This window comes from Canis lupus, chromosome 8, assembly GCF_048164855.1.
Source record: "Canis lupus baileyi chromosome 8, mCanLup2.hap1, whole genome shotgun sequence".
Classification (NCBI taxonomy): Eukaryota; Metazoa; Chordata; class Mammalia; order Carnivora; family Canidae; genus Canis; species Canis lupus.
Window position 1 is genome coordinate 77,355,842 of NC_132845.1, and position 14,803 is coordinate 77,370,644.

Below are 14,803 nucleotides of genomic sequence, written 5' to 3' on the forward strand. Positions count from 1 at the left end.
AGGGAGCCTGATGTGGGGCCAATCCTAGCACCCTGAGATCATGACCTGAGCCAAAGGCATATGCTCAACCACTGAGCCACCCAGCCCCCATAAAACCTGCCTCTTTAAAGTTAAGTCTTCTGAGGCTCTAAATAAACTACATATTTCTTATGTTCCTTGGACTAAGGCTATAGTTAGAAAGTTTCCTAAAGTGACTGAGGACCCCTTTAACTTTGCCAAAGAATTTTAAATAGTTATTGAAACTCACAAACCTGTTTCTTTTTAAGATTGATTCCAATTAGTTCACATGCTTGTTGATGAGGATCAGGCCAAACATTGAATGAAACAAGCTTGAAAGGAATATCCTGAATGAGATTTAGAGAAACAAACCTCTAATTTTTGGCAAGATGCTAGAATACTTACCAGAAATCTCCATTGAGCATTTACAGTAGCTTTCCTAAGCCTGCTGATTGGAACAAAATTCAGGCATGGACATGAAGCCTGATAAACATGTTCATGACTATTTAAATCAACTCCAAATTATCTTTTAAGACAGGTCTGGTTTTCCTTTAGATGTGGAATCCTCTCTGGGCAGCACTTAACACTGTGCTAATTAACAAAATGAACTGGAATCTTTCTTTAGTTAAAAGGACCAGGATGGAATGGAAAACTATGTTCACTCCAGATTATTATAGACTGCAAGGTTCAGGGCCTCATTATCCCCAGAACAAGTCCCTGTAACACCCCAATTTTACCTGTAGGGATAGATCTGGATAATTACAAGGTTATTTAAAAAACCAATGGTATATAGTGTAATGAGCACTGGATGTTCTATAAGACTGTTGAATCACTGAACTCTATCCCTGAAACCAGTAATATATGTTAATTAATAAAATTTAAATAAAATGTAAAAAAACCAATGGCTGAGGATGAAGCCTTGTCCAGGACCTGTGAGCAATAAATAACATTGCTATCCCTTGGCAGCCTGTTGTTCCAAACTCCCAAGTGCAACTGACATTCATTCCCACTGAGAGCAAATTTTTTTTACTATAATTGATCTATGTAGTGCATTTTTAGTATTCTAGTTGAAAAGAACAGCCAATATCTTTTTTTAATTTAAATTCAATTTAGTTAAATATACTGTATTATTAGTTTCAGGGATAGAATTTAGTAATTCATTAGTTGCATATAACACCCAGTGCTCATTACCTCAAGTGCCCTCCTTAATGCCCATCACCTAGTTACCCCATCTATCCACCCACCTCCCCTCCAACAACTCTGTTTCCTATAGTTAAGAGTCTCTTATGGTTTGCCTCCCTCTGTGTTTTCATTTTATTTTATTTTTCCTTCCCTTCCCCTTATGTTCATCTGTTTTGTTTCTTAAATTCCACATGAGTGAAATCATAGGGTATTTGTCTATCTCTTTTCTTTTTCTTTTTTCTTGTTTCTGGTTTTTGGCTTTTTATTTTTAATACTTTGTTTTAAAATTGGTTTTCATTTTAGTGGTCCTTTTGTTTTATTTTGTTCTGTTCTTTTTATTTTCTGGTCTCTGACCTGTTCAGAATCATCTAGGGTGTATTTTATTAGGTAGTTGTTGATATTTTTGACTGAGTCTGCTCATACAGCTACTCTGCACTGGACAAAATGACTAGAAGGAAGAATTCACCACAAAAAAAAGAACCAGAAACACTACTCTCTGCCACAGTGTTACAGGATTTGGATTTTAATATAATGTCAGAAATTCAATTCAGAAGTATAATTATAAAGCTACTGGTGGCTCTGGAAAAAGGCATAAAGGACTCTAGAGACTTTGTTACTGCAGAATTGAGATCTAATCAGGCCAAAATTAAATAGATTAAATGAGATGCAATCCAAACTGAATGTTCTAACTGCTAGGGTTAATGAGGTGGAAGAGAGAGTGGGTGACATAGGAGACAAGTTGATGGTAAGGAAGGAAGCTGAGGAAAAAGAGAAAAACAATTAAGAGCCCATAAGGAAAGGCTTAGGGAAATAAATGATAGCTGGAGAAGCAAGAATATACGTCTAATTGGGGTCCCAGAAGAGAGAGAGAGAGAGAGAGAACCACAAAGTATGTTTGAACACATGATAGCTGAGAGTTTCCCTAATCTGGGGAAAGAAACAGGCATTCAGATCCAAGAGATAGAGATGACCCCCCCCAATCTATAAAAACTGTTCAACACCTGAATATTTAATAGGGAAACTTGCAAATTTCAAAGATAAAGAGAAAATTCTAAAAGCAGCTCAACACAAGAGATTATTAACTTATATGGGGATAGGGGATGCCTGGGTGACTCAGTGGTTGATGGTCTGCCTTTGGCCCAGGGTGTGATCCTGGAGTACCAGGATCAAGTCCCATCAGGCTTAATGCATGGAACCTGCCTCTCTGTCTGCCTATGTCTCTGGCTCTCTCTCTCTCTTTCAGTGTGTGTATCTTTCGTGAACAAATAAAACTTTAAAAAGCAAAACTTAAATGGGGAGAAATACCAGATTAACATCAGACCTCTCCATAGAGAACTGTCAGGCCAGAAAGGGCTGGCATGATATATACAGGGTACTAAAGAAAAACATGCAGCCAAGAATACTTTATCCAGTACAACTGTCATTCAGAATAGAAGGAGAGATAAAGGATAGGCAGAAACTGAAAGCATATGTGATCACCAAACTGGCTTTGCAAGAAATATTAAGGGGGACCCTGTAAAAGAAAGAGAGAGGGATCCCTGGGTGGCGCAGCGGTTTGGCGCCTGCCTTTGGCCCAGGGCGCGATCCTGGAGATCCGGGATGGAATCCCACGTCGGGCTCCCGGTGCGTGAAGCCTGCTTCTCCCTCTGCCTGTGTCTCTGCCTCTCTCTCTCTCACTGTGTGCCTATCATGAATAAATAAAAATAAAAAAATAAAAAAAAAAAGAAAGAGAGAGCCCGGAGAAACAATCCACAGAAACAGGGACTGAATAGGTAATACGATGACACTAAATTCCTATCTTTCATTAGTTACTCTGAATGTGAATTGGCTAAATGACCCCATCAAATGATGCAGGGGTTCAGAATGGATAAAAACACCAGACCCACCTATATGCTGTCTACAAGAGACTCATTTTAGACCTAAGGACACCACCAGCCTGAAAATGAAGGGGTGGAGAACCATTTACCATTCAAATGGTCCTCAAAAGAAAGCTGGGGTAGCAATCCTCATGTCAGATAAATTAAAGTTTATCCCAAAGACTAGCAAGAGATGAAGAGGGACACTATATCAACCTTAAAGGGTCTAGCAAACAAGAAGACCTACAGTCCTGAATAGTTACGGCCGTAATGTGGGAGCTGCCAAATATATCATTCAATTAATAACCAAAGTAAATATACACTTAGATAATAACACACTAGTAATAGGAGACTTCAACATAGTGCTCTCATTAAGACACAGATCTTCTTTTTTTAAATTTTTATTTATTTATGATAGTCACCCAGAGAGAGAGAGGCAGAGACATAGGCAGAGGGAGAAGCAGGCTCCATGCACCGGGTGCCCGACGTGGGATTCGATCCCGGGTCTCCAGGATCGCGCCCTGGGCCAAAGGCAGGCGCCAAACCGCTGCGCCACCCAGGGATCCCAAAACACAGATCTTCTAAACAGAACATCACCAAAGAAACAGGGGCCTTGAATGATACACTGGACCAGATAGATTTCACAGATTATTAAAGAACTTTGAATCCAAACACAACTGAATACACATTCTTCTCAAGTGCGCATGGAACTTTCTCCAGAATAGACCACATAATGGGTCCTGAATCAGGTCTCAACTGATACCAAAAGATTGGGATTGTCCCCTGCACATTTTCAGACCATGATGCTTTGCAACTAGAACTCAATCACAAGAAGAAATTTGGAAGAAACTCAAACACGTGGAGGTTAAGGACCATCCTGCTAAAAGATGAAAGGGTCAACCAGGAAATTAGAGAAGAATTAAAAATATTAATGGAAATTAATGAAAATGAAGATGCAATCATTCAAAATCGTTGGAATAAGGCAAAAGCAGTCCTAAGAGGGAAATACATTGCAATACAAGCCTCCCTCAAAAAACTGGAAAAAACTCAAATACACAAGCTAACCTCACACCTAAAGTAATTGGAGAAAGAACAGTAAGTAAAACCTACACCAAGCAGAAGAGAGATAATAACGATTTGAGCAGAACTCAATGAAACAGAGACCAGAAGAACTGTAGAACAGATCAACAAAACCAGGAATTGGTTCTTTGAAAGAATTAATAAGATATATAAACTCCTAGATGGCCATATTAAAAACAAAAGAGAGAAGACTTAAATTAATAAAATCATGAATGAAAGAGGAGAGATCACAACCAATACCAAGGAAATATAAATGATTTTTAAAGACGTATTACAAGTGCCTGTATGCCAACAAATTAGGCAGTATGGAAGAGATGGATGTATTTCTGGAAAACCACAAATTACCAAAACTGGATCAGGAAGAAATAGAAAAGCTGAACAGGCCAATAACCAGGGAGGAAATTGAAGCAGTCATCAAAAACCTCCCAAGACACAAAAGTCTAGGGCTAGATGGCTTCCCAGGGGAATTTTATCAAACATTTAAAAAAGAAATAATACTTATTCTACTAAAGCTGTTCCAAAGGATAGAAAGGGATGGAATACTACCAAACATGTTTTATGAGGCCAGCATTACTTTGATTCCAAAACCAGACAAAGACCCCACCAAAAAGGGAAATTATAGACCAATATCCCTGATGAACACAGATGCAAAAATTCTCACCAACATACAAGCCAATAGGATCCAGTAGTACATTAAGAAGATGATTCACCATGACCAAGTGGGATGTATCCCTGGGATGCAAGTTGGTTTAACACTCATAAAGCAATCAACGTGATAGATCACATCAACAAGAGAAAAAACAAGAACCACATGATCCTCTTAATAGATGCTGAGAAAGAGAGAAAGCATTTGACAAAATACAGCATCCATTCCTGATCAAAACTCTTGTGTATAGGGGTAGAGGGAACATTACTCAATATCTTAAAAGCCAACTATGAAAATCCCACAGCAAATATCATTCTCAATGGGGAAGCAGTGAGAGCCTTTCCCCTAAGAACAGGAATATGACAGGGATGTCCACTCTCACCACTGTTATTCATAGTACTATGAAGTACTAGACATAGTACTAGAAGTCTTAGCCTCAGCAATCAGATAACAACAAAAAAATAAAAGGCATTCAAATTGGCAAAGAAGAAGTCAAACTCTCCCTCTTCACAGATGACATGATACTGTATATAGAAAACCCAAAAGTCTCCACCCCAAGATTGCTACAACTGGTACAGCAATTCAGCAATGAGGCAGGATACAAAATAAATGCACAGAAATGAGTAGCATTTCTATACACTAACTATGAGACTAAAGAAAGAGAAATTAAGGAGTCAGTCCCATTTACAATTGTGCTGAAAACCATAAAATAGCTAGGAATAAACCTAACCAAAGAGGTAAAGGATCTATACTCTAAAAACTACAGAACTCTTATGAAATAAACTGAAGAACTTGTAAAGAGATGGAAAAACATTCCATGCTCATGGAATAGAAGAATAAATATTGTGATAATGTCTATGCTATCCAGGGCAATTTACATGTTCAATGGAATCCCTATCAAAATACCATGGACTTTCTTCAGAGAGTTGGAACAAATCATCTTAAGATTTGTATGGAATCAGAAAAGACCCCGAAAGGCCAGAGGAATATTAAAAAGGAAACCAAATCCGGGGGCATCACAATGCTGGATTTCAAGTTGTACTACAAAGCTGTGATCGTCAAGACCATTATGGTACTGACCCAAAAACAGACACATAGATCAATGGAACAGAATAGAGAACCCAGGAATAGGCCAACTCTATAGTCAACTAATCTTTGACAAAGCAGGAAAGAATATCCACTGGAAAAAGGACAGTCTCTCCAATAAATAGTGCTGGGAAAATTGGGCAGCCATGTGCAGAATAATGAAACTGGATCATTCTCTTACACCAGACACAAAGATACACTCAAAATGGATGAAAGATCTAAGTGTGAGACAAGATTCCATCAAAATCCTAGAGGAGAACACAGGCAACACCCTTTTTGAGGTTGGCCACGGCAACTTCTTGTAAGATATATCTATGAAGGCAAGGGAAATAAAAGTAAAAATGAACTATTGGGACATAATCAAGATAAAAAGCTGCTGCACAGCAAAAAAGACAGTCAACAAAACTAAAAGACAACCTACAGAATGGGAGGAGATATTTGCAAATGACATATTAGAGAAAGGGATAGTATCCAAGATCTATAAAGAACTTATTAAACTCAACAGCAAAGAAACAAAGAATCCAGTCATGAAATGGGCAGAAGACATGAACAGTAATTTCACCAAAGAAGACATACACATGGCCAACAAGCACATGAGAAAATGCTCCACATCACTTGTCATCTGGAAAATACAAATCAAAACCACAATGAGATACCACCTCACACCAGTGAGAATGGCAAAAATTAACAAGACAGGAAAACAACAAATTTGGAGAGGATATGGAGAAAGGGGAATCCTTTTGCACTGTGGTGAGATTGCAAACTGGTACAGCCACTCTGGAAAACAGTGTGGAGGGTTCTAAAAGAGTTAAAAATAGAGCTACCCTACGACCCAGCAATTGCCCTACAGGGTATTTACCCCAAAGATACAGATGCAATGAGACGCTGAGACTCCTGCACCCCAATGTTTACAGCAGCAATGTACACAATAGCCAAACTGTGGAAGGAGCCACAATGTACTTCGACAGATGAATGGATACAGAAGATGTTGTAAATACATACAGTAGATATTACTCAGCCATCAGAAAGGACGAATAGCCAGCATTTGCTTTGACATGGATGGAACTGGAGGGGTTATGCTGAGTGAAATAAGTCATTTGGAGGAAGACAATCATCATATGTTTCCACTCACATGTGGAATATAAGAAATAATGAAAGGGATTATATGGGAAAGGAGGGAAACTAAGTGGGAAAATTTAGAAAGGGACATAAAGAATGAGTGACTCCTAACTCTGGGAAACACAATGAGTTGCAGAAGAAAATTGGTACAGCCACTCTGGAAAAGAGTGACATGAAATTTGTCTTGTGGTTGTGTTCTGGTTTCATATCATCGTGGTCAGAGAGGACACCTGATGACCTAGAACAGTTTGAATGTGTTGAGACTTCGCTTATGGCCCATGGTGTGAGTTCTGCTGGAGAATGCTCCATGTGAACTTCAAAAGAATGTGTGTTTTGCTGTTTTAGAATGGAATTTTAAGAAATAAGAAATAATAAGGGATAACAAGAAATATTAGGGGATGAGGGGATGGGCTAATTGGGTGACGGGCACTAAGGTGGCATGCGATGTGATGACCACTGGGTGTTGTAGTATATGTTGGAAAATTGAATTTAAATAAAACATATTTTTTTTCAAGACACATCTATATGCTGTCTACAAGAAACTCATTTCAGACCTAAAGGCACATGCAGATGAAAGTGAGGAGATGGGGAATCATTTATCACATAAATTGATATAAAAAGAAAGTTGGAATAGCAATAGTTATATTAGACAAGGTAGACTTTATTTTTTATTTTTAAAATATATTTTTTTTGTTTATTCATGAGATTCAGGGAGGGAGAGAGAGAGAGAGAGAGAGAGAGAGGCAGAGACATACGCAGAGGGATAAGCAGGCTCCATGCAGGGAGCCTGATGTGGGACTTGATCCCTGGACTCCAGGGTCATGCCCTGAGCCGAAGGCAGGTGCTAAACTGCTGAGCCACCCAGGCATCCCCAAAGTAGACTTTAAAATGAAGTCTGCATGAGACAAAAAAAAGTACACTATATAATCATAAAGTAGAAAATCCAACAAGAAGACATCACAATTGTAAATTTTTATATACATAAACATGGGAGCAGCCAAATACATAAAATAGTAATAATAGACATAAAGGAACTAATCTATAGTAAGACAATGATAGTAGGGAATTGTAATACTCCACTTATATTAATAGACAGGTGATCCAAACAGAAAATCAAGGAGACAATATCTTTGAATGAATGACACACTGGAACATATAGATTTAACAGATATATTCAGAACATTCCATTCTAAAACAGCAAAATACACATTCTTTTGAAGTTCACATGGAGCATTCTCCAGCAGAGCTCACATCATGGGCCATAAGCGAAGTCTCAACACATTCAAACAATTCTAGGTCACCAGGTGTCCTGTCTGACCACGATGGTATGAAACCAGAACGCAACCACAAGACAAATCTGGGAAGACCATAGATGCATCTAGGTTAAGGAATATGCTACTAAACAATGAATGGGTCATCTAAGAAATCAAAAGGAAATAAAAAAAGAGACAAAAAAATGAAAATATAATGGTCCAAAATCTTCGGGTGGCATCAAATGTGGTTCTAGGAGGAAAATTTATAGCAACAGGCCTACCTCAAGAAGCGTGAGAAATCTCAGATGAGCAACTTTTTTTACACCTAAGGGAGCTAGGAAAAGAACAAACAAAATCCCCACCAGTAGAAGGAAGGAAACAATAAAGATTACTGTGGAAATAAACAATATAGAAATTTTTTTAAAAAGAACTGATTAGGGCAGCCCCGGTGGCTTAGTGGTTTGGAGCTGCCTTCGGCCCAGGGCTTGATCCTGGAGACCATGGATTGACTCCCACGTCAGGCTCCCTGCATGGAGCCTGCTTCTCCCTCTGCCTGTGTCTCTGCATCTCTCTCTCTCTCTCTCTCTCTCTGTCTCTAATAAATAAATAAATCTTAAAAAAAGAACTGATTAGGGCAGCCCTGGAGGCTCAGTGGTTTAGCACTGCCTTTGACCCAGGGCCTGTTCCTGAAGACCCAGGATTGAGTCTTGCATTGGGCTCCCGATGAGAGCCTGCTTGGAGCCTGCTTCTCCTTCTGCCTGTGTCTCTGCCTCTCTCTCTCTCTCTCTGTGTGTGTGTCTCTCATGAATGAATAAATAAAAAATCTTAAAAATAAAGAACTGATTAGGGGTGACTGGGTGGCTCAGTCAGTTAAGCAGCCTCAGGCTCAAGTCAGGATCCTGAAGTCCTGGAATCAAGTTCTGCATTGGGCTCCTGCTCAGTGGGGAGCTTGCTTCTCCCTCTCCCTCTGCTGCTTCCTCTGCTTATGCTCGTTCTTCTTTTCTTTTCTTTTCTTTTCTTTTCTTTTCTTTTCTTTTCTTTTCTTTTCTTTTCTTTTCTTTCTTTCTTTTCTTTTCTTTTCTTTTCTTCTTTTTAAAGATTTATTTATTTATTCATGAGACACAGGTAGAGGGAGAAGCAGGCTCACCACAGGGAGCCCAATGTGGGACCCGATTCTGGATCCCGGGATCACGACCTGAGCTGAAGGCAGGCGCCCAACCGCTGAGGTACCCAGGCGTCCCTGCTTATTGCTTATGCTCTTTCTTTCTTTTTTTTTTTTCTCTCTCTCTCAAAATCAAAAAACAAAAACCAAAAAACAAAACAGATTAATGTAACCAGAAATTGATTCTTTGAAAAAAGAATTAACATTGATGATCTTTAGCCATACCCATCAAACAGAGTGAGAAAGAGGACTCAAACAAAAATTATTTTTATTGAATAAATATATAGTTATGAATTGTAAAAACTACAAGGAAATTAAAGAAGAGAATAACCAATCCCACAGAAATACAAAGGATTTTAAGAGATTATGAAAAATTATATGTCAACAAATTGGACAATCTAGAAGAAATGGATAAATTCCTAGAAACATATAACCTACCAAAACTAATGAAGGAACACAAAATTTGGGCAGATCAATTACTAGCAATGAAATTAAATCAGTAATCAAAAAACTCTCAACAAACAAAAGTCCAGGACCAGACAGTGACACAGGTGAATTCTGTCAAAGATTTAAAGATGACTTAATACCTTTTCTTCTCAAACTATTCTAAAAAATAAAGAGGACGGAAAACTTCCAAATTCATTCTATGAGACCAGCATTAGCCTGACACCAAAACAGAAAAGAACACTACATCTCTGATAAAAATAGATAAAAAATCCTTCACAAAATACTTGCAAATAAAACCCAATGATACATTAAAAAAATCACTAGCCACAATTAAGTGGGATTTACTCCCAGTGGGGGGGAAAAAAAAAGAGTGGTTTATTTATTTTTTATTTTTTTTATTTTTTTAAAAGAGTGGTTTAATGTTTGCAAATCAGTCAACATGCTACATCACATCAAGAGAAAGGATAGGGCAGCCTGGGTGGCTCAGTGATTTATTGCCGCCTTCAGCCCAGTGTGTGATCTGGAGACCCAGGATCGAGTCCCACGTCCGGCTCCTGCATGGAGCCTGCTTTTCCCTCTGCCTGTGTTTCTGCGCCTCTCTCTCTCTCTGTCTCTCATGAATAAATAAATAAAATCTTAAAAAAAAGGAGAAAGGATAAAAACCATTAGATCATTTTAATAGACACAGAAAAAGTATTTGACAAATTACAACACCCATTGATGATAAAAGCCCTCAACAAAGTAGGTTTAGAAGGAACATACCTCAATATAATAAAGGTCAAATGTGACAAACCTACAGTGAATATCATACTCAATGGTAAAAAACTGAGAGTTTTTCCCCTAAGGTCAGGAAGAAGACAAGGATATCCACTCTCACCAGTTTTATTCAACACAGTACGTAATGTCCTCACCACAGCAACTAGACAACAAAAAGAAATATAAGGCACCCAAACTGGTAAGGAAGAAGTAAAACTTTCCCTGTTTGCAGAAAGCCTGAAAGACTCCACCAAAAAACTACTAGAACTGACAAATGAATTCAGCAATGTCCCAGGATACAAAGCCAATATAAAGCATTCTATATGCTAACAATAAAGCAGCAGAAAGAGGAATTAAGAAAACTATCCCATTCACAATTGCACCGAAAATAATAAAATATCTAGGAATAGACTTAACCAAAGAAGTAAAAGATCTGTTCTCTGAAAACTATAAAACACTGATGAAAGAAACTGAAGACATTCCATCCTTATGAATTGGAAGAACAAATATTTTTAAAAAATATTTTGTTTATTTATTCATGAGAGACACAGACAGAGGCAGAGACATAGGCAGAGGGAGAAGCAGGCCCCCTGCAGGGAGTCTGATGCAGGACTCAATCCCAGGATCCTTGGATCACCACCTGAGCGTAAGGCAGACGTTCAACCTTTGAGCCAAACCACATGTCCTGGAAGAACAAATGTTGTTAAAATGTCTATAAAACCTAAAGCAATCTACACATTTAATGCAATACCTATCAAAATACCAACAGCATTTTTCACAGAGCTAGAACAAACAATCCGACAATTTTAATGGAACCACAAAAGCCCCTGAATAGCCAAAGCAATTTTGAGAAAGAAAACCAAAGTTGGAGGTATCACAATTCCACATTTCAAGTTATATTACAAAGCTATCATAATCAAAACAGTATAATACTGGCATAAACATAGATAAGTCCATGGAACAGATTAGAAAACCTAGGAATAAACCTACAATTGTATGGTCAACTTATTTATGAGAAAGCAGGAAAGAATATCCAATAGGAAAAAGACAGTCTCTTCAACAAATGGTGTTGGGAAAACTGGAGAACATGCAAAAAAATAAAACTGGACATCTTTCTTACATCAATGACAAAAATAAGTTCAACATTGATGAAAGACCTAAAACATAAAATACCTAGAAGAGAGCACAGGCAGTAGTTTCTCTGACATTGGCTATAGCAACATTTTTCTAGGTATGTCTCTTGAGGTAAGGGAAACAAAACCAAAAATAAGCTATTGGGACTACCTCAAAATAAAAAGCTTCTGCACAGTGAAAGTAACAATCAACAAAAACTAGAAAGTAACCTACTGAATAGAAGAAAATATTTGCAATAACATATCTGATTAAAGGTTGGCATCAAAAATATACAAAGAATTTATAAAACTCAAAACCCAAAAAACAAATAATCCAATTTCAAAATGGGCAAAAGACATGAATAGACATTTTTCCAAACAAGACATCCAGATAGCCAAGAGACACATGAAAAGTTGCTCAACATCACTCATCATCAGGGAAATGCAAATCAAAATTACAATAAGCTATCACCTTACACCTGGCAGAATGGCTAAAATAAAAAACACAATAAACAAGTGTTGGTGAAGATGAGGAGAAAAAGGAACCCTCATACACTATTGGTGGGGATGCAAACTGGTGCAGCCACTCTGGTAAGTGTGGAGGTTCCTCAAATAGTTAAAAATAGAACTGCCCTACAATTCAGCAATGGCACCATCTGGTATTTACACAAATAATGAAAAACAAACACTAATTCAAATTGAGATATGCACCCCCATGTTTATAGCAGCTTTATCTATAATAGGCAAATCTGGAAACGGCCCACACGGCCATTAACTGATGAATCTACAAAGAAGTAGTATATATACACAACATATTACTCAGCCATCCAAAAGAATGAAGTCTTGCCATTTGCAACAACATGGAAAGACCTAGAGTGTATCATGCTAAGTGAAATAAGTCAGTCAGAGAAAGACAAATACCATGTGATTTCACTCATATGTGGAATTTAAGAAACAAAACAAGCAAAGGGGAGAAAAAAGAGAGAAGCCAAGAAACTGACTCTTAAGTGTAGATAACAAACGTGATTACCAGAGGGGAGATGAAAAGAGATGAAGAGGATAAGAATTCACTTATCATGATAGGCGCCGAGTAATATATTGTACACCCGAATTACTATATTGCACACCTGAAACTAATATAACGCTATTAACTACACTGGATTAAGCTAATTTAATTTTAAAAATCTCAATGTAAATACAAATATCGCTTCTGTATTTCCTTTAACTATGCAGTTGAAGAGCTGGCATCTAACCTTCATCTAGAAGTGATTTATCTTCCATTTGACATGATCAAAAACAAATAGAAGAAATTAGGGGATTGTATAAATGCCTTCCCAGCAATGAATGTGCTCCATTTAAATGATAGGCTTGTGGATGTCAGTATGTGACAGTTTCTATTTGAAAAGTTTCCGAAGATGAAATAAGATATTTTAGAGTAAACTTAACGGATCAACCATTGTGATGGAATTTGGTGATGGAGAACATTTTGAATTCCAGCTCAACAAAATATTCCCCTACTTAAAGAATTTTATAAAAAAAAATAAAAAAATAAAAGAATTTTATTCCCCTCAGTAGACCTGCAGCACAACAAAGCAAGCTATTCATTCATCACAGTTTGAGCATCTAACTACAAATGGGGCGGGGACTGGTACTCAGGGCCGCGGGGGCGCCTCGGCCAGCAGCTCCTCTGCCGGGAACCGGCCACGGGAGGGTCCTGGGCCGCGTCGCCGCCCCGAGCCCCCAAGCCTCCTCTACGTGCCACCGCCTCCCATCAGGGGCGCTCCGCGAGGCCCGGGCAGGGGGCCACGCCGCGCCCCCGCCGCGCCTCCCCCGGGCCTCCCCCGCCGCTGCGCTCTGCTCCCACCGCGCACGCTGGAGGCCGGCCGCCGGAGCGCCCCAGCGCATGCGCACGGGAGCCCCAGCCGGCACGGCGCGGGCGCGGGCGCGGCCGCCGCCGCGGGGAAGCGCGTCGGAGCCCGCCGGCGTCGGGGGGGACGGTCCGGCAGCGGGGGCCTCGCTTGGGCGGCTCTGGCCGGGGCGGGAGGGTCCTCGTCACCCTGTCCCCCGGAGTTAGGACGGCGGCGGCGGCAGGGGGCGGAGTCGCCCCGCGCCCTTTGTCGGTGGAGGCCGGTGAGTGAGGCGCGGGCCCAGGGGGTGGGGGTGGGGAGTGGGGACGGCGGAGGTGCGGGTGGCCCCCTGCGCTCCGCCCCGGCAGCGCCCCCTCTCCGCCCGGAGGGCCTCCCCATCCAGAGACTCTGCCCCGAGTTGCCTCTGGGCTCTTCCGCAGTGGGGGTTTCTGTAGGTGAAGGTGGGACCATTTGTTGGAAAGTTTATCGCCATCTCAACATTATTAAAACATTCACCTTTACTTTTTCTCTAATGGTTTTAAAGGATTTTTAAAGTATCTTTGTTTACATTTCTACCTATATGTTGTTAGGTGTTCATTTTGTGTTAGGAATCTACCTTTTCCCCACTTGTCCTGCCGTTAGATATTGAATCATTTTCCCACCGAATTGAAGTGACACTTTTATTATATTCTGCAGGCGTGTCTACTTTGTGACCTTGAGTCTGTTTCCAGACGATTTCTCACAGCTCTGACAGTTTATGCACTCATACCGTTTTTAGTGTAAAATATATTTTAATATGTGGCAGAGCAAATCCTCCTTAAATATGTTCTTGGATATAATGGTCAGTTTCTTTTGATGCATACGAAATAGTGGAAAATGTAAAGATACAAAAATGATAATTCTCTAAGAGACAGATTTGATGTGGTAGCAGATAGTTATTAAATGAGGGAATGTTTGTTGAAAGTCAGCATGTTGAAATCTTTTACATGTTTCCCTATTGCCATCAGGATAATGTCTGCTTTCTTAGAAGTGCCCTCAAAGCCCTTTATGATTTTACTATTGCAGACTGTTTTGTCTTCCTCCCTTGTACATCATGCTGTAGCCATACCAAACTACTTAAACATGATACACAACCGTCTGGGAAAAATTCATTAATTTGATTATGTCAAAATTTTATTTTTTTATTTATTTTATTTTTTTATTTTTTTATGCCAAAATTTTAAATTTCTGTATTCAGAGAGAGCAAAGACCTAAAAGTCA

At 39.4% G+C, this 14,803-nt stretch overlaps 1 protein-coding gene across 1 annotated transcript in view; it reads left to right on the forward strand.

Annotated features, from left to right (window-relative positions):
* Nucleotides 1–13,648: 13,648 nt before the first annotated feature.
* The window catches only part of ZNF713 (zinc finger protein 713), a 90,872-nt gene continuing 89,717 nt past the window's right edge, over nt 13,649–14,803 (forward strand). The window contains exon 1 of the mRNA XM_072837667.1: nt 13,649–13,826. The gene's annotated coding sequence lies outside the window, so the exon portion shown is untranslated. The remainder of the gene's footprint in view (nt 13,827–14,803) is intronic.